The 26,177-nt window shown below is 39.6% G+C and overlaps 1 long non-coding RNA gene across 1 annotated transcript; it reads left to right on the top strand.

The window, feature by feature from the left end:
• The first annotated feature begins 7,129 nt into the window (after window positions 1-7,129).
• Window positions 7,130-23,586, top strand: LOC143686510 (uncharacterized). The gene is made up of 3 exons (XR_013177214.1): window positions 7,130-7,232; window positions 21,104-21,169; window positions 23,430-23,586. It is a non-coding gene; the product is annotated as an uncharacterized LOC143686510 (long non-coding RNA).
• Window positions 23,587-26,177: the final 2,591 nt, after the last annotated feature.

Here is a 26,177-nt window from a genome sequence, read left to right as displayed (position 1 = left end):
AGAAGAGAGAACAATGCTTTATGCTTTACAAGTCTTTCATTCATAACCTGTAAGACTTTGTGAGTTTTGGAAAGAATTATATCTTTGGCATCTGAAGTGCTCTCTGACATATCAATAATTATCTGAAAAATAAAATGAATATTAAAAATATAAATATCATCCTGTGTCCAACCAAACCAGAGAAATTTAAAAAGGTAAATAGGATGTGCAATCAGTCAATCCAAGACATAAATACTCTGGATATTTACAAAAGGAAGCAGTAGTAAATCATGAGATCAACTTCGTGCCTCGAGTATGAAAATTATAGTTTCATTTCCCACACTCCTTATTTGGGTGGAAAAGTATTTTATTTCCTGGGAATATCTTTATGAATCCATGGAAGAATGTGTGCTTGCTTTGGAGGAAAGCAAATCTAAATAACAGAAAAAAAATCTTGCAAATATATGTGCTAATTTTGGAAAAGTGACTTGGAAATGTTTATAAATATCTTGGGTAAGAATACATACTAATTTGCCCAGAATAATCCTGGTTTATGCCTGTTATTTGTCATGATATAAGGACTAGTAGCATTCTTTTCCCTCTCAGAAATGTCACATTTGATTTAATAGATTATATGGTCACCTTACCGAAATTTCAATTAATGGAACATTTAAAAGATATGTGATATGCACAGATAAATGTAGAAGAATGCTCCTTGGAGGATTATTTATAATATTTGAATGTGAGAAGTGACATAAATGTGAAGAACTGTTTAAATTAATGATGGGCATGCTCACATGCAAATATCACATCACCATTAAAGTAATAATTTGATATATTATCTTCTGACATGGAAAGATGTACATAAGCTATTGTTAAACAGTGAGAAAGGCAGATTGCATTATAGTATGCTTTATTATTTCATTCTTCTAAATACTACAGAAGAGGAGAGAAGTTTTATGATCCATTCCTGTTGCTGTTTAAAATGTTGGTATTGAAAACTGGTGTTTAAAATGTTTCTCATAATTTTTATTATTTAAACATCTTGTCTGAAAACAGTTTGTCACCTAAACATTTGTCTTCTATGACATAATCTCATCCAGTGCTACATCCATGCTCCAAATGGTGACACGTGATTTTTAAAGATTATGAGATGTTAAAATACCTCCATGTAATAAGAATCTTATAGGTACAGAGGCTTTCCTTTATTTTCAGCCCCCTTCATTCCGAAGTTCATATTGCTTTCTTTAATTCAATGTTATTCAGTGACCTTGCTGAATTATCTGCCCCAGGATAGGCAAGATGAGACTCAGTTTGCTGTCTTTCACAGAGGGAGGGAAGAAGAGAGAGAGATGGGGGAAGATGGACTCAGAGATTTGGAGGCAGTCTCAGCTGTGTTTAAGTCTCTGCTCTTCTACTTAATAACTGAAGGGACCAGACCAAGTTATTTAGCCTCTCTGACCATTAGTTTCACTGGCTGTAAAGTGAGATAAAAAGATAGTTATATCTTGGTGCTGTTTTGATAAATGATGGATTTAATGTATTTTAACCAAAGCTTCTCAACCAGGGTGATTTTAACCACCCCTGACCCGCAAGGGAGCATTTCACAATGTCCAGAAATATTTTTGGTCATCACAGCTGGTGGGAACAGGGAGGGTTGCTACTGGCATTTAGTGGGCAGAGGCCAGGGATATTGCTAAACATCCTACAATGTATAGGGCAACTCTCTAAAACAAAGAATGATATAGGCCCACGTATCAATAATGCTGAGATTGAAAAATACTGGTTTAGACCAGGATGAGCACATAATAAACACTCAGTAAATGTACATAGATATTATTATTTGTTTAAGAGCTAAAATTGTGATCGTTGTGGTTGGGGGGATGCAGTTTGTGTGTGTGTGTTCTCATTGTGCTTATTATTTTGTATTATTCTCTGTGATGAGATCAAGTACTTGGATAATAAAAATTATGAGAAACATTTTAAACACCAGTTTTCAATACCAACATTTTAAACAGCAACAGGAATGGATCATAAAACTGAAACTCCTCTGAAGTTAGAGCTCACATCTCACCTGCATAGGATAGGGTCTAGCTCATAATAGGTGTTGGATAGAACCTGCTGAATAGACTTGAAATGCACAAACTAACAGTGCAACGAAAGGGAGAGGAAGATAGCTGGTATGATTCGATGGAGTTTTGTTAGTGCTCTAACAAAGTGGAAAGAATAATTTCTAATTATAATGATGTAAATTACATTGCAAACATCTTGTCTGAAAACAGTTTGTCACCTAAACATTTGTCTTCTATCCCCATAATCTCATCCAGTGCTACATCCATGCTCCGAATGGTGACACGTGATTTTTAAAGATTATGAGATGTTAAAATACCTCCATGTAATAAGAATCTTATAGGTACAGAGGCTTTCCTTTATTTTCAGCCCCCTTCATTCCAAAGTTCATATTGCTTTCTTTAATTCAGTGTTATTCAGTGACCTTTGAATTATCTGCCCCAGGATCGGCAAGATGAGACTCAGTTTGCCCTTTTCCCATAGAGTCCTTGAGAAGCAATATTAATTTGTGAAAAGTTACGTGAGATGGCAACTCTCTGAACCTCCAGGTCCTTACCTGTAAAATGGGATGAAATTACTTATGTCTTTGGGTTGTTCTGACAATTATATGAGACAATGTTATGCAAAGTGCAATCGACACTGTTGGCACTTCATGAGGTATATCAGTTGTTATCCTATGTCCTTATAAGAAGTGATCACTGGGCAAATTGTTCCAGTTTCACTGAGAATCAAGCTCTCACTTAAACACGTTCCAGGAAGGTGCCATGAGCACATGCATAGTGCTGATTTATAAGCATTAATGTCATGGCAAGAGCTTTCGGTCTATAGCCACCAAAAGAAAGGCAACTTTTATCAATGTTACTAATCAGTGTTACTATATAGTTATTACCCATGATTCCTAAAAGCAGGAAATATTATCATAACCATATTAAATGCCATTTGAAATTTGTAAATAAATTAAATGTCACGTCTACTTAGTGTCATGTTGGAGGTTTTCTTATAAGTTATCTTTTCTCATGTTCACTCACATCTACTCCCACCCAGAGATTGTTTATGTGTTCATTGTCCCTCCCCCATGCATAATTAAAAACCATATGTTGAAAAAAAATATTTTGAAAAAAAAAACCATATGGTGAGTAATGCCAGAATGATTGGGTGTAAGAAATCTTTTTTTTCCCCTGGTTTCACAAGGTCAATCAAATGAACCTTTCATGGTTCCATCATTGAATAGTTAATCAAATAAAAAACAATTGATCTGCTCCAGTCAAGTCAGCAACATATTGATCCATCCATTGCACTCTGCTCAAGCACGATGAGGGTGATGAAAGCCATCACTGCAATTGAAAAATGGTCAACGAATGACCCTGTACATATCTTTCCCTCACTCTTCTTAATTATCACTCTTATTTTGTAAATTGATTTTTAAGGTTGTTAATAGATGAATCTCTATGCAACATGGCATAATGGAAAAAATTGGGTTAAAATCTCCTTTTGGCCACATTGTGACTGTGTGGCATAAACATGCCTCTTCACCTCTAGTGTTTTCACCCATAAAATCAGAATCATATTTCACATGACTATTGAGAGGCTTAAAAATGATAATGTGGGGAGCCGATGTGAGTCAAATGGCATTGATATGCATCTCAGTTCTGAAATGTCCTTGCTGTGAGATCTTGGGCAACTGAATTCACTTGCTTATATGTTGGTTTCCTGAGTGGTAAAATTGGTGTGAAAAGAGAAATTACCTCATAGGGACCTATGTGAGTGACAGCTAGGATAAATATCCATAAAGCATTTATTTTTTTATTTTTTTTTTTTAAAGGAAAGACAGAGAGAAGGAAGGAAGGAAGGAAGAAAGGGAAACATCTTCTTGTTTTATTGTATTTTGTTTCTTTGTTTTTGTTACATGGGCTGGGGCCGGGAATCGAACCGAGGTCCTCCGGCATAGCAGGCAAGCACTTTGCCCGCTGAGCCACCGCGGCCCGCCCAATTTTTAAAACAAGTATTTGGAAAGCTCTCAGTAAAAAAAAAAGAAACTTTATTACTTCTGTTTTATTGAAATGTCTTTCATTATCTATTGTTTGCCTGTTTTCCAAAGTTATCTTTTTCTTTTTATTTCATACATCTTAGCCACTATGAAACTGTTGATTGTTCACTAAAATCCAATCTCTAAGTCTTCCTCAGTTACAAAATTCCCCCATATTAGCTGTTCAATGGTTTCCCCAGATATAAGCCTAATTTCTCTATATTTCCCTGCCATTCTTTTTTGTGGATAGGTGTGATTATATAAGTGCTGGTGAATAGGATGTAACAAGTGGTGTGGGAGCCTCTTACAAAGTGTTCTTAAAGGATAGAAGTATATTATTTTCAGTTTCCTTCCTCCTTCATGATGAATAGAATGTGAGTATTTTGTCTGGATCTGCAACTTTCAGTTTGAACTACGAGTCAGAAGATGAGAGTAGAAGATGGGAGAGGAGAAAAGTAGAATTATTCTAGACCTCCACTGGTTGTGGAGACACCACAGTAGTCCTGGAACCATCTCTCAAATTTATATCTGAGAAAGAAAAACAAATTCATGTCATGCCTTGTTGAAGTCACTGATTACTGAGGTTAAAGAAGAACAGTTGCATGACTATACAAATAGGTATCGCCTTGACATCATGGAATCAAATGATTTCCACTGTGTTTGCTGAGAAAATGTGCATGACTCCAGGATACTAACACAAGTTTACCTCCATTCCATTTAACTCCACTGAATGAAGGCATAAATGAAGAAGAGAATAGAAAAAATTAAATGAATGAATGAGTTGTCCTCTAGCTCAGTCTAGATCAAGACTATGCCACTCTCTCTTCTCGTAAGAACCTCTGGAAATTAAATGTAAATAATGTAGGTTTCAGAAATATGGAGCATGAGGAAAAATAGAGGGCTGAGAATCAGAGGACCTAAATTCTGCCCCTCAACTTCTTAAATAAACCATGTGGCTTCAAGAATTAGCTTTTTCTGAGTTTATTTTATTTTGCTATAAGAAACACATCATAACATCAACCCTTAGGTAGCAAGATTGCTGTTTGGGTTAATGAATGTCTAAGTATTTTGAAGAGTTAAAGTCTGGAACATTTATAAGATTATATTATTACTAGTGTCACAGATGGCTGATGTTGAATCAGAGGTTCCATGTAAGAGAACCATCAAGGGGGTGTTTTAAAAATTAGGACTGCTGTTGTGCCACTTGGCAGTGCCTCCTGCTGGGATTGAGACCATGCATTTATGCACTCGGGTCTGCCCCGCACACCTGCCCCAAACACAAACCCTGTCCTTCTGTGAGGAGACACAAGCCCCTATTCATCTTGGCCATCGCCTGCCATCAGGAATGTGCTGCTGCTCTAGTTCTTTGGAACAGGCGGTTGATTGGCAAAGCCATCAGACACCTGTTGAGATTGAGTCATCCCTATGCACAGGATGTGCCTCACAGCTTGGTTGTAGGGTGTTCAGTTAAGGATGAGAGGCCTGACTGGGCCCAATCTGGTGCAGCTGATGCTCTCATTCATTGGCAGCTTTTAGGGGAAACCAGAGAGCCATGGTCTAATTTCACTTGCTCCTCATCTTCTCTTTTGACAGATGGATGTTCACAGTGGACCAGTCACGCACATTCGTTCAGGTTCAGAAGTCTTAGAAAGAATTATGTTGGGCTTGAAGGAAATCAACTATTTCATGGAAATTAAAATGAGTAGTGGTGGTATTGATATGGTATTTTTTTTTTTTATCCCTGACACTTTCTTCCAGCATACTCGGGTTTGCTAACACGGTTCCTGTAGTAGAGGTCCAGGCCATTATGTCAATTCCAAAACTGCCCAGTAAGCTTTGTATGTAAAAACTGGTTCCTGAGTCAATAAACTCTTGATCCTAGCTGGTACTTTTGTAATTTGTTTAACTAGTCCGTAGTATTGGAGTTTTTATAGGAATCAACCAGTCATCAGTATTGGAATTTCTAGGATTGTCTGATGAAGCCCTTCTTGTAGGGAGAGAAAGAATATGGCTTTCTTGGTATGGGAGAGTGGGGATAGCACTGGTTTTGGAGCTAGATAGATATGTGTTTGAATCTAGGCTCTGCAATTTCCTATGTATGGAACAATCTCTTCATCTCTATGGGCTTCAGTTTTCTTTCCAAAAGAATAAGAGCATTAAAACTCCAAAGTTTCTTTCAGGACAGTAGAGAGGCTAGGTGGGTGAGACTTTTGGTTCCAGAACTAAACAGACTTAGGTTTAATCGTGGCCCTAATGTTTTCCCAGCCTCAGGTTTTCCCCTTTGTAGAGTTAATGCTTCTACCTTACAGGTTCATATGGGGTCATTAATGAGAGAATATGTGTGAAACTCTTAATACATGCTAAATGCTACAAAGAAATAGTCATAAAAAACAGTAATTGCTACTTAATTTTATTAAATAATTTTCAAATTAAGAAGTTTAAGAGGGTTACATATTAGATCAATGATAAAAACAAGATAAAACAGGGCTTTTTAACTAATTATTTCCAGACCTTCAAGTACAGCAAAGCCTATTTTCAACATTCATCATTCAAGTAGCATTAGGTCTACTAACTATGATGATAAACTGATTTCTCTTATGAAACATCTGGGCATGATATAAAATCAAAGGCTGCTTCCAGTTCAAAAGAACAATGATTATAGATCAGGCAGAACTGAATAAGCCTTGCTGAGGAATTTTATCACTTTTTGCTCTGGATATTACTCCCTTTCAAGAGGGACTTGAGTTCACACCTATGCATTGAAGGGGGGTGATTGAATAAAGACTGTGATTTTTACATTGTTAAGTAGAACACTCATAAGAAATATCAATCTATAAAACAGCTAAAAGCGGAGATCCTCTGTAAAAGGCCCTGTATTCCCAATTACATCTTCCAGGCTCCTTCATGCCTCGCTCCTCCACAGCTTCAAGAATCCCCTCGGCTCCATGAAACTTCTTGATAAATACCCAGCTGGATGACACAACCTGGTTAGTCATTGCCCTTTATGACCTAGCTCAGAAATCATACAGCACCATTTCTTTAGCACCATTCCATGCCCTATTAGCTAAGGCAGTACAAAGATCTGACCAGGTTCCGGGAGAGGGGGCATAGACTCTACCTCTTGCTCAGGGAGTGGCTGAGTTCTGGAACAGCATGTGTAAGTGAAAACAGTGTTGTAGCCCTTTTTGGAAAGCATAGTGTGTCACACCTTTGTATATCAGCCAACGGCACTGTCATACTTCCTATCAGTTGTTCAAGACAAAAATCAAAATATTATCCTTGATCTGTCTCTTTTTTATATTTATGCTTATTTAACTAGAAAATTCGGTCAAATCAAAACATTTCACAAAACTGAGATTTCCCCCATCTATAGGACAACGGTCCTGGTCCACGCTGCCACTATCTAAGTCCTAGAGGGCGTTGTAACCTCCTAATTGATCATTCTTCCCCTGTTTTTTTCCCACAATCCATTCTCCATATGGCAGTCAGGATCATCATTTTAAATCGTAATTCAGTTAATGTCCCGCCACCTCTGCTTACAAAACTGCCAAAGCAAAGGGCAGCAATTTGCCAGAAAATACAAAAATTCTAAATGCCAGCTAACCCAATATAACTATAAAGTATGACAAGCAAAACTGACAGAACTGATTGAATAATTCCACAGTTGTAAATGGAGAATTTGTTATAGCTGTCTCAGTAATAGAGAGATCAGACAGAGGCAAAGCGGTACTGGCATGTGCCTCGGCTGACTACAGGTAGGCTGAAAGACACGTCCTGAACCCGCCAGGCAGCCAGGAAGGTTGTTTCCTGCCTTAAACAATCTCATCTGAACTGTTATGTTTCATGGGTATTTATATGCATTTCAAAAAAATTAGAAAGTGTTGTCATAGGCCACCTCTCAAACAAAAAGCCATGGATCAGAATGTTCATTGAAGCAGTTTTTGTGATAGTGAATACTTTGAAATAATCAAAATAACCATTGGCAGTAAAATAGAAAATATATACTGTTGTGTATCTGCATAATGGATTACCATACTTTTATCAATGTGAATAAATTTCACAAATATAATGTTGAGGGGAAAAAATAGTTTCAGAAAACATGCATATGATGTTATGCATATAAAATTTTTTTAAAATGGCACACAGTATTTTAATTATTCAAGGATTCATACATAGCCTCTAACAAAAATTGAAGACAAGCATGGCACTGAAAACTGCCAAATTCAGGTCAGGTGTTATGCCTTGGTGGAAAGGGAGGTAAGAAATGATGGAGAGAAATATAGGGATGGATCACGGGGAAAGTAAAAGGACCGTGATTATTTTTGGTTTGATATTTTAAAATAAATAAAATGTATATCCTTATATCAAAAATAGAAAAGAAAGCAAAGTTCTAGTTCATAGTTTTTAAATGCGCATGCACACAGGTACACACATATATGCACAGTTTACATACTTATACACGCATACACATGCATGCACACACACACACTCACACTGATGCACAGGCACCTTGAATGGCTTCTATCCAAATGCCGTATTCTGGTTTACAAAGCAGACATTGTATGGCCTCAGCCCACCTCTCAGATCCAGTCTGTACCACTCACCTCAGGCTAGTCCATTCAGGTCCTCTGACATGCCAAGTTCATTCCTGCCTTTGAGTATACTTTTCCCTGGTATCTGTCTGCCTGACTCCTTACCATTTAGAACTCAGTTTAAATATCACCTACTGAAAACAGCCTCCCCTGAGCATACAAGCTAAAGTAACGACTGCTACTCCTGTCATTTCACCCTGCTTTACTTCTCCTCGTCATTGATATGGATATATCCATATAGATATTCCAATAGTATATTGGAATTTGTCCTTGTTACTTTGTTTATGTGATTGCTTCTAGCTTAAGCCCTCTGCCTAGAACTCAAAGTACTTGAAAATAGAGATCTTATCTGCATGTTAGCCACTGAAACCCCAGCACCTGGGATACGGCTTCACCCATTGAGAGCAAACCATAATTATGTGTTGAACTGCTAAAGGAATGTGGGTTTGAAAACAACTGGAAAAATATAACCTGCTGGTATTAAATTGTGGTGTTATGTTTCTAGTAATTAAATGGAAATACCAATATAAGAGGGAGAAAAGTTTCAAATCCGTTTGGCTATGTCTTAGCACTGTGATCTTACAAAAGCACTTTACGTCTGCAGGTGTCTGTAAGTAAATAATAGAAGGTACTCAAAACATTGATGCTCTCAGTCAGGCCTCAGCTGTAATATGTGCACTTTGTCATCTCATGGTACAAAGGTGGGAAACACTTATTAGAACACTGATGCTCAGACTAATCCATCCACTTTAGCTTTGCAGAACACACCTCTTCTTACTTGAGCATCTCAATGTTTAATAAAGATATCTTCCATGTAAAAGATACAAGTTTTACCTTGAGGAAGAATTTTATACTGTAAAATTCCCAGTGCTTGTTCTCTACAAAAACACAAACCTGCAAGGTGAGAAGGCATGTGCTTTCCTGGTGTATCCCCCAGTCATCAAGTCATTCTTGCATCCAAGCCATCTTAGAAATACAGTTAGTAACATCTTAGAAGCTTTGGTGTGGAGAGTTCATGTTCCTGTAGTTCTGGAAGAATGCCCTTTAGGGCTCTAACAACTTATTTTTTTTATGATTATAATATTAACTATAGTCCATAGTTTGCCTTAGGGCTCATTGTTTGTGTGGTACACTTCTAGCATCTTACTTTTTGCATGGTCAGGCACTGAGATGAGGTATGCTGAGCTGCTTGGGCTGAACTAGGTTGAGCTCTCTCATTTAAGCACCAGCCAGTTAAATCAAACAGCATCCATTGCAGCAGGCATACCTCCTACCTCATTGCAGCGGAAAAGTCGTGCCTTGGAGAAGGTACAGCACACTCCTTGGGGACTGGGGAGAGCCTGGCTGCCACCACATGGAGGCATTGAATGTGTGCCCCGGAAATGGCAAAGAGCCCAGGTGTGTCCCCAGTGCCTGGAGAGGGTGGAGCCAAGAAAAATGTAGTCTCCTCAATGTTCCCCGAGGTTGATGTGGAAAGAGGCGAGCCACTGCATAGGCCGTTGGAAAGGGTGGGACTGCCACTTTCTAAAGCTGAAGGATAAATGACTTTCAGACTTTGAAATCCAATGGTGTTTGCCCTGAAGGTTTTCAGAACTGTTTGGGTCTTGTGACTCCTGTGTTCCTTCCAGTTTCTCCCTATGGAAATGAAAACCTGTTCCTCCTTTGCATATTGACACCAGAACACTTGTTTTGAAATTCATAGCTCCACAGCCAGAAGAGAATTTTTGTCACTTTGATATCATTTAAGGTGATGTGTATAGTTGCCAAGTTGACAAGGGGTAGACATGTGGTAGTTAGGTTCAGGTGTCAACTTGGCCAGGTGAAGGTGTCTAGATCTATTGCTGTGAACATGAGCCAATGGTGTGTGAACCTCATCTGTTCCTGATTACATCTGCAGTTGGCTAAGAGGTATGCCTGCTGCAATGGATGATGTTTGATTTAACTGGCTGGTGCTTAAATGAGAGAGCTCAACCTAGTTCAACCCAAGCAGCTCAGCATACCTCATTCAGCACTTGCAGCTCAGCCTAGGCCTTTGTAAATGCAGAAAGGAATCACCCCAGGGAAAGGTGTTGGAAACCAGAGGTCTGAAGAGAAGGCCAGGAGAGATCGCCCTGTGCCTTCCCACATAAGAAAGACCCTCAGTTGAAAGTTAGCTGCCTTTCCTCTGAAGAACTATATGTCAAATCAATAAATCCCTTTTTATTGAAAGCCAATCCATCTGTGGTGTGTTGTATTCTGGCAGCTAGCAAACTAGAACAATTACATTAACAATCTTGTTTGTTAGTTAAGTAAGTTCTCCTTAGGAGCGAACCTCAATGTTTCAAGTCAGTATTATACAGTATCGGTGACCAAATTTCCTAGATTTAATCATGATTCTGCCTGTTAGTAGCTGTATGACTTTAGGCAAGTCTCTTTTCCTCTATGTGGAAAAATGAAGTTGTAAATGATAGTGTCCACAGTATAGGATGTGCAGAGATTTAAAGAACTACTGTACTGTATGAAAACACTTCAAATAGTGCTTCAAATAGTCTAGAATAAACATCATGTAAATGTGGGCAAAAACTTTCTCTTCCTAATAACTTTGGGACATTGGCTTTAGTTACAAATAAGAATTGCTCATACTCCACGTAAAATTCTGAACAGCTTGATAAAACCTTCTCAATGCTGTTTCCCTGAAGGCTCAGGATATTTCTCCATGGTGGCCACTAATAGAGCTTGCATACTAATTGTCTTTGCATACTTCGTAATAAATAACTTATTTTATAATTTTCTCATTTATTTTCAATTATTTTGACTAGGGTGACTAATAATATTACAAATATATCCCCTAACTACCTCTCCACCCTCACCTCTCCTCCTTGTTATTCTGTTCCTTTTTGGAAACTGTTTCCAGCTCATAGGAATTCCTTGATGAGTATATTGAACTAAATTGTAATACTGAAATACTTACCAAATTAGACAATTGGGTTGTAATATATAAACCCAATAGCTTTCAGAGTTTCAAATTAGTGGCTGCTTCCTCTACTTTTAATCATTCGTACCCTTCTCTGAATCTTTAAGCATTCCCTTTAATTCTGAGGCATAAACATATCCAAAGGCAAGACATGATTGGCAGTGAGAATAGAAAGGGAAATTTCCTATGGCTCTTTTCCATTACTGTGGGGTCTGCAACTTTTTGCAGTTTTACATTGTCTGCCCATTCAGTAAACATTAAGTATTTATTATGTGCCAGGCTTTAGGTGCACCAATTTGGGGGGAAAAATTACTTATTTCCCCTAAGAATTTCAAAATCTAATGAGAGAGACAGAAAGATGAAGAAAACTTAGAGAGAGAGAGACAGAGATGGGGGCTATATTTTAATGTAGTAAAGTAAGTGCTATGATGTGATGATACCATGAACCACTGATTGTATACTTTGGATAGATCGTATGGGATGTGAATATATCTCAATAAAATAACATTTTTTAGAAAAATAAGTCTGTGAAAGAGATCATTAGAATGAGTATGAATGAGTTCAGGGGAGGGACAAGTAATATGAAGGATGGAAGCTTCTCAATAGCAGTGATGCTTGCATTGCATGGACAGCAGCAACACACCAAGAGTGGAAACATTGCAGACAAGATGAGAAACTAGTAAGGCACAGGGGCAAGTGGAGACTCATTTGGGACCTGCAAACAGTTGAAGATTTCTCATCCTATTTCCTTTTGCCAAAGGAAAAGAAAGTAACTGGTGTCTACCACAGAGAACTAAGAATATCCTGAGACATTATTTGGTTCAAACTCCTAGATTAACAGATGAACCATAGTGAGTGCCAGAAAAGGAAACTAATTTATTCAGTGGAATGCCTCATTTGGTTCCCTAACCCAGTATCCTAAGAAGAAACCATTTCCCCTCCACAAACAGAAAGCATCCAGCTGATGATCTGGCCTCACTTCCCTTTTGGGGGTAACTACAGAAACCCTAGCACTAGAACTAGGAAGCTCTGCAACAAGTTGACTTGGCTGATAGCCCTGTGTAATTGGGTAATTGAGTTTTATTCATTGGGATCTGGCCTTATTCCCACAACCATGTCTCATGCTCAATTTATAACACAGTCTTCATTCATTCAATTGTTTATTCCATAATATTTATTATCACCTACTTTATGTTAAGTACTTACTAGGCACAGTTGCTAAAGTGATACCTAAACTTTATTCCCTGACATTTAGGAAACCACATTCTCTACTTTATTCTCTGAACTCAATACCCTATCTTAATCTCCTAGGCAGTTTCCTGTGGTTGAAAGTTTTCTGCATTCTGTTCCGTTCTCCTGGGGTTTCAAATTTCATCCTAGGATATGGTTGCAATGACCTTCTGCCAGAGTTCTAAGTTTATTCCCTGATCTAGACTCCATCGTCATCATGCTTCCCCCATGTATTGCTGGTCCTCTCTACACCCTAGTTCCTCTTCTTACCTTCACCCTAGATGACCTTTCTAGCTCCTGAGTCATGGCCCTTTTCAGATGTCCCATCCTACCATTGTCCAATAATCATTCAATAACCAGTCTTGGAGCTCAAGATCATTGAATGAGTTAATGAAGATTTGGGAATATCATTACACTTAAGGTATTTACTGAGCACCTGATGTAAGGCAAGCAGGGGCTTGTTATTTACCCTTTGCAGAGTTGCAAGTTTATTTTTTCCTCCTGAGCTTTGGTTTCTCCAGTTGGAATAATAACATTCTTCTTGTGTTGTCATGAGAATAAAATGAGATTTTATAATGCTCTTAGATCAAGTAGAAGTGAAGCTTGAGTTAGGGATTATGTGCATGTGATTAACTGAAGGTGTGCACTTAGGAGAAGCTGGTGTGGGAGTGCGGAAGGCAAGGGGAGGGAAGGAAAAGGAACTATACAGGAAGATAGTTTCAGAGAAGGTCTAACTTCATCCTGATTCTCTGGAGAGCTCTGGTGCATAAATTTGAGGCATAGGAGTAAGGATAAGAAGCACGGTACATCCTAAGGCCCAGGACATTTGAGAAATGGCTTCAATAGCCCAAGGGTAAGCCTCTGGAGACAGTTTTTCATGAAAGCCATTAGTTGAAGCATTGGCAGAAGTGGAGAACAAGTAAACTAATCCATCGGGTAAAACTAATCACAAGGGACTCGGTGGGACCCCACCATCCACTGTGACGATGATCATGCGACAGAGATGGAGGAGGAAACCGTTTTCTGGGAATCAGTGGAATTAGTTGAAGCAAGCATAAAGGCAGGGCTCTCAACACTATCTGTTAGCCAAGGATGAATGGAGGCTTTTTGGAGAATGATGTAACAGAAGCATGAAGGATAAGTAGGAGGTAACAAGGCAAAAAATCAAGGGCCAGTGCGGCCCTTGACAGGAAGGAGTTGGCAAAGACCATCATCCAAAATAGACTCGTTTATTTCACAGTCCTTCATAAGAGGCAGACAGTGGATGGTTTCTATTGGAAAGAATCAAGAACTTGCCCACTGAGTGTCATTAAGATGCAGCATAAAAAACCAAGGTTTGATGTGGTGAATTTAGGGTGAAGTTCACTTCATCCCAGGTGGTCAGCCAAGCACTTTTTTCATGTTAATACACTTCCATCAGGGCCAAGAGCACACCACAAATGTGTAAACTGATATTAGCATGTGATGGCAGTAGCTCCAAACCAAGCTTTTGGCCATTCGTGAGGGTGTGGACAAGGCACAGAACAAAAATATTGAGCTGGAAGAGGAAACAAACATACCATTTTAATACTGTGCTGCCATTTGATTTTGTTTAGGGGCCCTAAGACAAAAGGGTAGGCTCAGAGCATCTGATGAATCAGAAAATGGGAATAAGACTGAGGTCATCCTGCTAAAACCCCAGTTACTTTATGGAGAAAGTTATGACAATTTAAAAATGAGAGCAAAAGGGAGAGAGATTAACGTCAATCTTCAATGCTTCCAACTGGGAAAAATACATTGATTCATCCATGAGATTGCTAATAGCAGGTGTCCTGGGCAATTTGTGCCAACAAACAAAGTTGTTTGGACCCTAATCCTTTTCCATCTGTTCTATAACAGGGAGAAGAAACAGAAGAAGTTCTGAATAATTCTAGGCCTTTAAGATACTTTCATCTTGGAATGTGAAGGCCATACTTTCCCCTCACTGACTTGGTGATCTTCCAAAGGTCTAGTGGGGCTTTCTGGGCAAGAAGTTACCACACAGATATGGGCTCTGTCTAATCTATTTTGATCTCTGCTGGTGATCTTTTCCAGGCTTGAGCTGAGCTAGAGTGGCCTTAAGCATTTCTCTCATTAGGGGCATGTTCCAGTTTGCTAACTGCCAGAATGTGATATACCAGAAATGGAATGGTTTTTAAAAAGGGAAGTTTATTAAGTTGCTAGTTTACATGTTCTAAGGCTGTGAAAGTGTCCAAATTAAAGCAAGGCTATAGAAATATCCAAACTAAGTTATCTGGGGAAAGAAACCTTGGTTCAAGAAGGCCGATGATGTTCGTGTTTCTCTCTCAACTGGAAAGGCACATGGCGGTCATGGTGACATCTGCTAGCTTTCTCTCCAGCCTTCTTATTTCATGAAGCTCTCCTGGGAGCGTTTTTCTTCATCTCCAAAGGTCTCTGGCTGCATGGTCTCTGTGACTTCGTGGCTCTCATGGCGCTGAAACTTTTTCCAAAATGTTTCCTCTTTTATAGGATTCCAGTAAATTAATCAAGACCTACCTGCAATGGGTGGGCCACATTTCCCTCTAATCATAGGTTAATACCTACAATTGGGTATGCCACAACTGCACAGAGGTAATCTAATCAAGTTTAAATTGATGATCTGATCAAAATTAGATTATTGATTTGCTATTATCAATAGCAAATTGAGCTGCTGGGGTGTGCTTTGAGGAATATGTAGCTTTCAGCAGTGAGCAATAAGAGATAAATATGGTTCAAATGAAGGAAATTATGGGAATAAAATTCAGAGGAGGGAGGCTCAAGCTGTATTCAATGTAGAAGCAGATAAGTAGAACACAACACTTCAGAACTGAATTGAAATCAGTGAACAAGTGCCATTACAGGAGATGAGAATATCAAGGTGAATAAGAAGATATTCCTGCATTTGAGAAGCATTTTAAGTAGAATGGACAACCTTCCTGTACACAGATACTTATATATGTCAGTGTACTTGTGGTTATATTATGTCCTAGGGACATAGACTTTGTTTCCACTCTTTTGTGCATCTTTGAATGTCCTTAACCTCGTACAGTCCCAGGAACGCAGTAGGCACTCCACAAATATTGTTAAGTAAACAGATTAATACCTTCTTTAATAGATGAAGAAACCAATTGAAAGAGTAAGTTGTTGAAAGAAAAACAGATGATGAATGGAAAGCTGGTCTGAAGCCCTGGCCACTTTGTCATCAGACACCTTTTTCTGTTGATTACTCTGCTTCTCTTTGAGTTGAGTATTTCCTTAACTTTGAATGCTTCGTTGTTCTGCCCAGTGTGGTTTAGCATTGTACATTATGCTCAGGTCATTCTTGGAAGCCCAGCATCCTGCCCCCCTGGGACCACAAGGCAAGGTTGTCCAACACAAGCCGTTTAATGGAACCAGGACCTGGATCTGCCTCTGCTTCTGCACGTAAGATGCTCATGTTCTCCCACGGATGTGAGGCCATGCCGAGACAACACACTGACATTCGGGATCTGCAAAAGACCATTGTAATTCCTCTGTCACAGACATTGCTCTTTGTCCTTTTAATATCCATGTAAAATACTGCCTATTCTGACCCTCTGCTGACAGAGATAAACAGTATCCCGCAGAATAGGTTTGCCCCAGGCATTCATTTCTAAGTCAGGTGATAAAAAAGAATTCAGGTTCATCAGATAATAGAATCTCAGGATCCAAGGAAAAGGTCATCTTATTCTATCCCTTATAAACAATGTTTGATCCATCCTCCCTGCCACTCCTGCATCTGGACACACACACACACACATATACAAATAGACACATGGTGATCTGTAAGACTTTTCCAAGCACTTATCTCACATGCAAAATCTTGGCATTTGCTCTTTGAAGGCAAGGATTGCACTTTCTTGGATCTAATAAGAGTTCTTTTTTAAGGAGGAATGTTTAATATTCAATAAAACAAAGGAGAAAAAGGTCTCACAACAGTTAAAAGAAAAGTGATGGATTGTACTCCAACCTTTATGTGATAATTGTTTGTTATTATCACATAAAAGTTGATAACTGTCACAAATGCAGTTTTCATTTGCAGGTTCAGAAGAGAGACAATGCTCAGGGAAACTCTGACAGGTGATAGAACTATGGTTGAACACTCATCTTCATCTGCCATATATAGCATTTGTACTGAGACATTATATTAGTTCAAATAAAAATATAAATCTTAGTCTGATTCAAGTGAAAGGTAGGGGATATCACTTTGATTTCAGCAAATTGACAAAGAGGAAAACATTTTAAAGGGCAATACAGAAGTCAGGAGCAATCATTTTGTCACCCAGTAGAAGTTGTGCTGAGATGCTTGTGCTTGTAAGTAGCAGATCAGGAAGAATCCTGAGTTTTAACTTGATCCCAAGAGCTGTAAAGAGGCATTATTAGTTTTGATCAGGGGAATGATATGCTCAGATCTCTATCTTAAAAATGCCATTCTGACAACAATGTGGAGGTCATATGGGAAGTGGAGACAAGATCAGGCTAGAGACAAGATCATTGGAGAGTCCATAAAGGCAGAAAGAACATGAAAATAAAAAACATCAGAAAGATTTTAAATATATTAAAGAAATAAAATCTGTGAGATTTGCTAACTTTTAGAACATGGGGGGTGGTAGAAGTGGCAAGTGAGAAGGGGAAGCCTAGGATTAATCCCAGGTTCCTAACTAGGCAACCTGATGCACAAACATGCTTTTTACTGAGAGGTAAAACAAGAAGAGAAGCACATTTACATAATCAGTTTGGTTAGGAAAGTGCTTGACTTGTCTGTGGGACTTCTGGGGATAAATGTTGTGGGTGTAAGGGCTGGGGAGAGAAATATGTAGTTGCCAGGAAAGTAATGATAGTCAAATCGTATGTATGGGTGAGGTCTCAGGACTGATTACTAAGTAGGAAAATATAAGTCAGAATACTTTGAAGTGGTAAGCAGAAGAAGAGAATCCAACAAGGCATTTTTAGCAGAGGCAGCCAAAGAAGTTACAAATAAAAGCAAGAGAAGACAGTAAATGTAGACAGTCAAAGAGACCAATTAAGAAGGAAATGGTTAGCAGTTTCAAATGCTGCAGAGACATCAAAAAAGATAGAAAAACAAGTTGCAGTTGGTGAACGCTAATCCAAACCTGCCCCTTCCTTGGTGTACCCCATTTTAGCAAATGGTAATTCTGTTTCCTCTGAGCTCATGTGCCAAACCAGGAAGTCATCCTTAACTCCTTCTATTTCATTCACATCTTCAGAGAGTCCATTACAAAATTCTGTTTCCTCCAACTTCAAAATTATCAAACCACTTCTCACCAGCCTTGCTACCCTACCCTGCCAAGGCACCAAGAACTCTGTAGTGGTTTCCCAACTGGTCTTCACCTCCCCACTTGGGCTCATCTATTGAAACTAGGGCCATCCTTGAAAATGTACTTTTTAATATATTACATCTTTTTTTGAAAATCCTGATAATTTTCCAATACAATTAGTATTAATTCCATTTTTCTTCCCATGGCTTACAAGACTGTATCATATGTTCTGACCCTCCTGACCCCTCCAACTTCCTTTTCTAGCTCTCCTTTCCTCCAATTTCTACTCCTCACTCACTCTGCACCACCTGCAGTGGCTTTCTTCTTTGTACACTCTGCTTAACTTCCCACATTAGGACCATCAAACTGGCATTTTCCTATGCTAAACTGCACTTCTCCCACATATTCAAAATGTTCAATCCCCAGCTTTGTTGCTCATGCATCTTTTCATTAAAGAGACCTTTCCTAAGAACCCTCAATAAACAGCATTCTAAATGTCACCTTCTATTCCTTATCTCACTTTAGTTTTCTTTACAACAATCACTATTACCCAGCACATACATACCTACTCTCCAACTCATACCACTAGCATATCACTTTACGGGGATGGGAATGTTTATCTATTTCATTCCATTGAACCTCCATTGCAGAGGATGTGGTTGACAATTATTGGGCACTTAGCAAATGCTTGGTGAATGAATATTGTAGATAGGAATCTGTCTCTATTTAGTTCTTGGTTGTGTATCTTCAATCTCGGGTGAGCTTTTCAGTCTGAAATTGAGAAAGTCCCTAGTGCCTCCAGGCCTATGCCCTTACTTTTCAGGAAACTCAGTGGAAAATTATTCCCAGTTAGATCCAACTGAATTCCCATGTTTGAGCATCATTGCACTAATTTGGGTCATTTGCCTACTCGTACAGCACTCCTTAAGTCAGAAATATGAATTATACTGATTGGCTAGGAAAGGTCATATCTCCTCTACGGGGGCTGGGGTTGTTCAATCACTAAGACATAAGGACTAGAATGTGGGTGCTATTTCCCATTAATGAACATTGAGATGCTGCTGTCAAGGGAAAATTCAGGTTTTAAGAGGCCTACGTCTCAAACAAGTTGGGGGTCCATCGTTTAAAAATGAACACTAGGGCAGTGCAATGGTGGGTCAGTGGCAGAATTCTTGCCTGCCATGCTGAAGACCCAGATTCCATTCCTGGAGCCTGCCCATGCCAAAAAAAGAAAAAAAAGAATGCAAAATTGTGACTACAATATTAATTACAGGGCATTGAAAGTGGCCTGTGGATATAAGAGGTCCCGAAGCTTAAACTCCATAGTTTCATGGCAAGTCTGTCTCTGGGAAGAAAAATAGAAAAAGAAAAGAAAACAGATGTCCCTATAAAGAGACTGAGAGGGAAAAGAAAATATGGACTAGACCCAGAAGAGCACAGAAGACGAGGGTTTGATTAAAGACAGAAAAGAACGTCTGTTGATTAGACCTGACAAAGCAGTAGAGCACTGCGTCCTGCTCAATGCAGGAATTTGCAGAGTGATTTTCAGCCAGAAAGAGAGGAATGCAGAATTCAATCTTAAGCTTTCTGTTGTTACCATTGTTTGCAGCTTACTCTGAAGAGATTTGTGGAAAGAACAGCTGTGTCCCCCTAGTACAGCTAATCCTTCTGGAAAAAAAAAAATGTTACATAACATAAATGTGTTCAGTTTTATCCCCTCCTCCCATAATTTAAAACATCCCCGAAATGCCAAGTTTGGATGGTATGTGAATATTAATGGTTGGGTTCTTCACTATATATGTTCATCATCTCAGTGAGAGGGAAGAGCAAGTATCACTTCATATGATGCTGAGGTCTAATCAGTGTACCAGGGACCAAGCATGTTTGCAGGGGCATAAATGGACCTATCCTTGAATTCCAAGGACATCTGTCTTTACCAGTCCCTAAAGTGTTGTAATTGTGCATTCATGTAAATTCAGCGAATGTCACCCCATAGAGGTCAAGCAAGGTTGCAGGAGAGCTGGGGATTGGGGCAGGAAAGGTGCATGGACAAGTCTAGTGTGAGGTCGTCTCTGTGAACTTTGCCTCCTGCAGCAATGTCTGGTGGCAAGCAACCTCTGTGTCTGCGATGCTTACTTGAGCTCTCTCTGGGAATATGGATGTATGTGTAGAGCTAAGGGTCATCTGGGACAATTCCTTTGTGTAACCAAAGCACAAACTGGGGTGACATACTAGTGATCTCATATATGCATATATGATGTGCCTGCTACATGCCAAGTAATGTGCCTGGTGCATTTCATGAAATATTTCTAATCCCTAAAGCAGCCCTCCCCCTAGGTAGCTATTATGGCCCCATATTATAACAAACAACAAAATGAAACTCAGAAGGCACAGGGAGAACAAATGGCAGACACAGGAGTCAATCTTTTGTCTATTGAAGTCAAAGCTCATGCTTTCCATTAGGTACAAAGTCCTCCTCCTTCCCCTCCTCCTCCTCCTCCTTCATTGTTGTTATTGTTATTGTTTACAATTAACAAGCACTTGCTATATATGTGTGTGTGTGTGTGTGTGTGTGTAGATAGATAGATAGATGGTATTTTGGTTTCCTAAGCTGCTCAAAGCAAATATCATGAAATAATGGTTCCTGGTACCAAAATCTGTTTTTGTCTCCTAGGATGTACCAAGTAAATACCATGGAATGAGTTGGCTTTAACAATGCAAATTTTTTAGCTTACAGTTTTGAGGCCAAGAAATTGTCCAAACAAGGCATCATTAAGCAATATTTTCTCCCCAAAGACTGGCTGTTGGCGATCCTTGACTCCTCTGCCACATAACAAGGCACATGATGGCATCTACTGGTCTCTCCTTCTCTTCTGTATCCCACTGATTTCAGCTTCTTACATGTGTCTTTTTCTTTCTCTCTGTGTTATCATTCCAGTAAGAAGATTAAGACCCATCCTGAGTGAGGAGTGTCACACCGAAACTAAAAAAGCTTCATCAAAAGGTCCTATTTACAATAGGAATAGATTTAAGAACATGCATTTGGGGTATATACAGCTTTAAATCATGATAGATAGATGGAAAGATAGATAAATAAACAGACAGATAAAGAGATAGATGGACAATCATTTTTACGGATGAGAAAAAAAATATGATTTTGGAAATGGTATAATTTATCCAAGGTGTGATATTTGAACCCAAGTCTTTCTGGTTCCAGTGATTAAACTTGAAGTACTTTTCTTACACTCAGGTACACATTGTTGAGGTCCTCGTGTTCCCCAGGGTTTGGGGATTTAGACAGCTGGCTCCTCATGGCCAATAACCTGGCAGCCAAGGCATGGAATTTATGACAGTGATAACTAAAATGGGTACTGCCTCTCCAGAGACAATTTAACATTTGTTTGATGATTTGAAAGTAGTTTGCTATGAACAGGACCAGCGGGTCCCAGAAATGTGCCACATCTCCATACTGTGGGCTCTGCTTATCCCATGGCATTCAAACAGCCACAGCCCCTGGGTGGCTGTGCAGCACATCCCAGCTGGCTTCCTTTCCACTGTCCTGATTGTTAGCTCTTCTGTGGTGTCCAGAGAACCGACTGCCTCAGCATTTAGATTTGAAAGTACACATTAGAGGCCCACGTGCCCTGGCTGAGGAACATGCAGCTCTGTCAGCTTGGTACTTCATGTTCATCCAGCTTGAACCCACAACGAGGGCAGTGCAGGGCTCCCTGGATGTCCTGGGTATAAGGAGTTGATACATGAAACCCCAGAGAGAAATGTGACATGGCTTGAAGTACAGAACATCAGCCAATGCATTTTCAGTAACCTCCCTCAAAAGAGATGGTTTGAGATAAAAATGGCATCCCACTTGAGAAACCCTTGTGTTGGTCTGGTAAGGGCAAAAGTCCAGACATTCCAGCAGTCTGTGGAAGAAAAACTAGATTTTCAGTTAGTTGAGGCTTGGGTTTAAATTCTCATTTCAAAAGAATCCAAGATGAAAGGACCCCACCATCTAATTTTAGAGCAAACTATTTTGTGCCTCTGATTGATTCAAATGGTAAGGGGGGAAGAGGAATTGAGAAAAGTTAAGAGCTTTATTTTAAAACCAATTAGGCACATGAAGAAGCCATACTTGAACTTTGACTCTCCAACTTTCAGGACAGAGCATCTTACAATTGGTATTGCAGAGTTATTGTGCTAACTCAGGTGAAAACAAACATCTGCCCCCCACCCCCACCCCAATGAGTCCAGCCTAATTAATTAACTGGGAGGTGGTGTAGAAGTCTCTTGAAGTGTCTAGCTCTTGGTCTCTCTGTCTCTAAAACTGGAAAACAGAATCAGACAATATAAAGAACAAAAGGGACTTAGGAGGGTGGTGCAATGGTGGCTCAGGTGGCAGAATTCTCACCTGCCATGCTGGAGATCTGGGTTTGATTCCCAGAGCCTGCCCATGCCAAAAAAAAAAAAAAAAAAAAGGATTTAAGAATCATTTAGTCCCAAAACCTGAGAAAACAAATGCATCCAAAGATCAACTATCTGTTCAAGGTCACATAGCCAGCCCCTGGCAGAGGCAGGACTACAGCATTGATGTTCTGATTCCAAATTCATTGCTTTTGTTTTTTTCGTTACACCAAACAACCTCAATAAATATTTGTCAAATTCCTATAGCCTGTTTTAGTGGTTGTGATAGTTTCCCTCCCCCTTTTCTTTTTCTTGAAGTTTTGCTGAGATATATTTTCATACTATACAATCCCTCCAGGTGTATAATCAGTGGCATTCCGTATACTCAGCATTTTTGGAATTAATGAAGTCACAACCATGAAAGGCTTGAAAATCTGAATTCTGAAGCATTTTGTAGATAGAAAGAGTATTTTGTACAGCCATGAGGCTATGAGGGTGCAAATGCCCCTGCAATATTTGGGAGGGCTGGTTCCGCGATGCCCAGTCATGACTACGAGAGAAACCCGGACAGAAAACCTCAGGCAACCCGTGTTGAGAATGACCTCCAGCTGCCGTCCCACTGCCACCCGACACTGAGATATCGAGGATGAACAGAAACAACCCAGTCCAGGCCTTCCCACCTTGACTGCTTTGCATACGAGCTCCCTTTATCTCTTGAGGTTCTATGGTCTAGGGCTCTGCCAGAAGCCAAGGAAACGATTTTTCCAAAGGATTAAAACACAGGGGAATAGAGGACCAAATAGAAGGAGGCATTTCTTCATTTATTTTCTCTACCTGACCTCCCCAACCTTCTTGCCTTACAGGATGAAACAGAAGTCTGATCAGCAACATTCCATAAACAAGACCCTCACTGGTCCCCCCGTGCACATAAATTGTTCCAATTCCTCCAACCTTGCCTTCTGCCTTTTCTCCCTCACTATGAAGCACTTCTCTCCGATGAACTTGATACTGTTTCTTTAAATGAACAGCCCTTTAATGACATCCGTTAGGTTTACAGTAGTGCCATCTTGCTTTAAGCTGCTCCTCCTGTGGGAGAGGTCTTATTCTCTTTGCCTGACAGCTCACCACTCCCCACCAGGACCACCACCACCATGCAACCACCTATACCTCTGCGTAAGTGTCCCTCCTCTGACACCCAGGGCACTCCAGTGCTTCTATCCGGCAGAATTTATGACACTGTATTGCTAATATCTATTTAATTTCCTTTCTTCCCAGTAGATTATAAGAAGCTTTATGAGCTCAAGGGACAATGTATGTTTTATTCAACCTTTTGTTTCATTTCCATGGTCTTAGCACAGTTCCTGCCCCAGCATAGGTCCTTGTGAGATATTTCAAGAATAAATGAATAATGCCTAGCATTTATAGAATATTTACTATATGGCTATTGCTGTTTTAAGGGCTTTAGGATATTATCATTAATTCTGGCACAACCTTTAAGGAAATGCTATTATTATCCCTACTTAATAGTTGAGAACACCTATGTATAGGGAGTTTAAATAACTTCCTTTGGAAAGTCATGTGACTACCTAATAGTGAAAAAAGGATTGGAAAATATGTAGCTTGTCTAACAAGGTCAAGCCCTTACTCACTTGGCTGGGCCGATTATTTTCATGAGCTCTGTGACCCAACGGGATTGGAGTAAAGGGAAATGTTGCACTAGACAAGGGTCCCTTTGGCACCAATGTACTATAACTGTGGGACTTGGCGTTGGGGGGAGTGTGGTGAGGAGCAAAACCAGGTACTTCTGAGGCACCTTTTCCTTGACAGGCCGTGTTGTGTCAGTCCTGGGCCCTGCAGATGTGTCCTCACTTCAGTTAAGAACTGCCCCCATTCTAGTTCTGATGATTTCTGTGAAGAACAAAATGTTATCAAGGCAGGCCCAGTGCACCCTTTGCCCAGTGATCCCCGACAGCAGACAACAAACTCTGTCATTTTCTTGAGAGTCTTCCCCAAAGAATAACCCAGTTGTTTTCCTTGTTTTTGTCAGGGGAGGAAATTTGGGTCAATTAAGGGGCACAGCACTTTGTATGGGGAGAAAATCAGATTATTGGACCTCAAAGCACTTTGGCCTCATTTCCTCAAGGAATTGTTGAAACATTTCCCCATTCCACCCCACCCCACCACTCCTTCCCCACTTACCTGAACGGAGCTTTGAGGGGAAAGATGTGCCTTTATACAAGCCCAGAAATACCAGCTGTAAAGGAGAGCCAAGCAATCAGCCCTAAAACATGGCACACATGCCCAAAAGAAGTAGGCTTAATTGAAGTCAGGCAAATTGGTGGATGAAGTGGGGTAAGTTACACTCTGATGATCTCCCCAGAACACTTTTCCCACCCCCAATTCTTCTGGGTCAGCACATTTTAAGCAGAGGAACTCGCTCCTCTCGCAATTCATGTGTCCATCAATTACTAGGTGCCACCAAAGCCATATGCACACAAAAGCTCACTGATTAAACACATATGTATGAGCATGATTTCAGGAGAAGGGTCTCAGCTAAGTGGGATGATGGTGGATTTAAATTCTGGGGGACCCAATGCCTAACCATAGGTACAATTACAGCTCTATGTCCAAGGATGAATTCCTACAATCAAGGCATGAATTTCTAAGTTGAGACTTCCATTGTTCCCGTTAATGACATGCCAGCTCCCTGGTACATATGTGGGTCAGCTTCTATCAAATCATACAGTAGGGTAGATGTATTTTTCACTGTCAATATTATCCCCTGGTGCTGAGATTGTTGATATTTTAACTAGAGAATAAGTTATTAGCAATCATTTATATCTCAACATGAGGAAATAGATTGGCTTCAAATGAACCAAGGAGAAGGCCCTTTTAAAAGGACAGACAGGGAATATCTGGATGCTGGGATCTCATCTTTGGAAGTAAAATTCAGAAAGAAATAATCTTAGGCAGCTGATGATCATCACAGAGAAGTGATGAGGGTGAAAAATATATGTTCAAGTGGAGAAAAGGAAGATGTTGAGAGAGAGATAAGTAAAGAAAGAATGAATAAAAAGGTCACAATTTTGTATCATATCCAGTAACTAATTGTTGTCCATTCAAGTCAACCATAAGTTTATTGAGAATAAAAATATTCTCCTAGAAGCCTTTCATAGGCAAGAGATTGAACAGGTTCACTAAGCCTCTCAGATTTTTTTCACATCAAGAGAACAGGCAGAGATCAGCAAAAGGAATATCCTTCTAGGTGTCAGATCTGGCCAAAGATACAGCAGACTGCCTTGGGAAGTTTCTAGTCATGGACATGTTCAAGAAAGGGTTGGATGACCATTTGGTAGGGATAATGTAATGGGAATTCCATTGCTTAATGCTTAATCCCCTTGTTTAAACTAAAATCATAAAACAAACAATAACTAACAGATTTAGTTAGGTGCCCTAGCACTTGGGATTTCATTTGGCTGCAAGTAACACAATATGTAGCCAATGATAACTGTGAGCAATAGAGAAATCCTTATTTGTTTAATGTAACAAGAAGTTCAAAATTAGGTAATCTAGGGTGGTTAATTGGCTCATCAATACTACCAAAGACTCAG

Source organism: Tamandua tetradactyla, chromosome 6 (assembly GCF_023851605.1).
Source record: "Tamandua tetradactyla isolate mTamTet1 chromosome 6, mTamTet1.pri, whole genome shotgun sequence".
NCBI lineage: Eukaryota > Metazoa > Chordata > Mammalia > Pilosa > Myrmecophagidae > Tamandua > Tamandua tetradactyla.
This window is presented reverse-complemented; position numbering and strand designations above follow the sequence as displayed.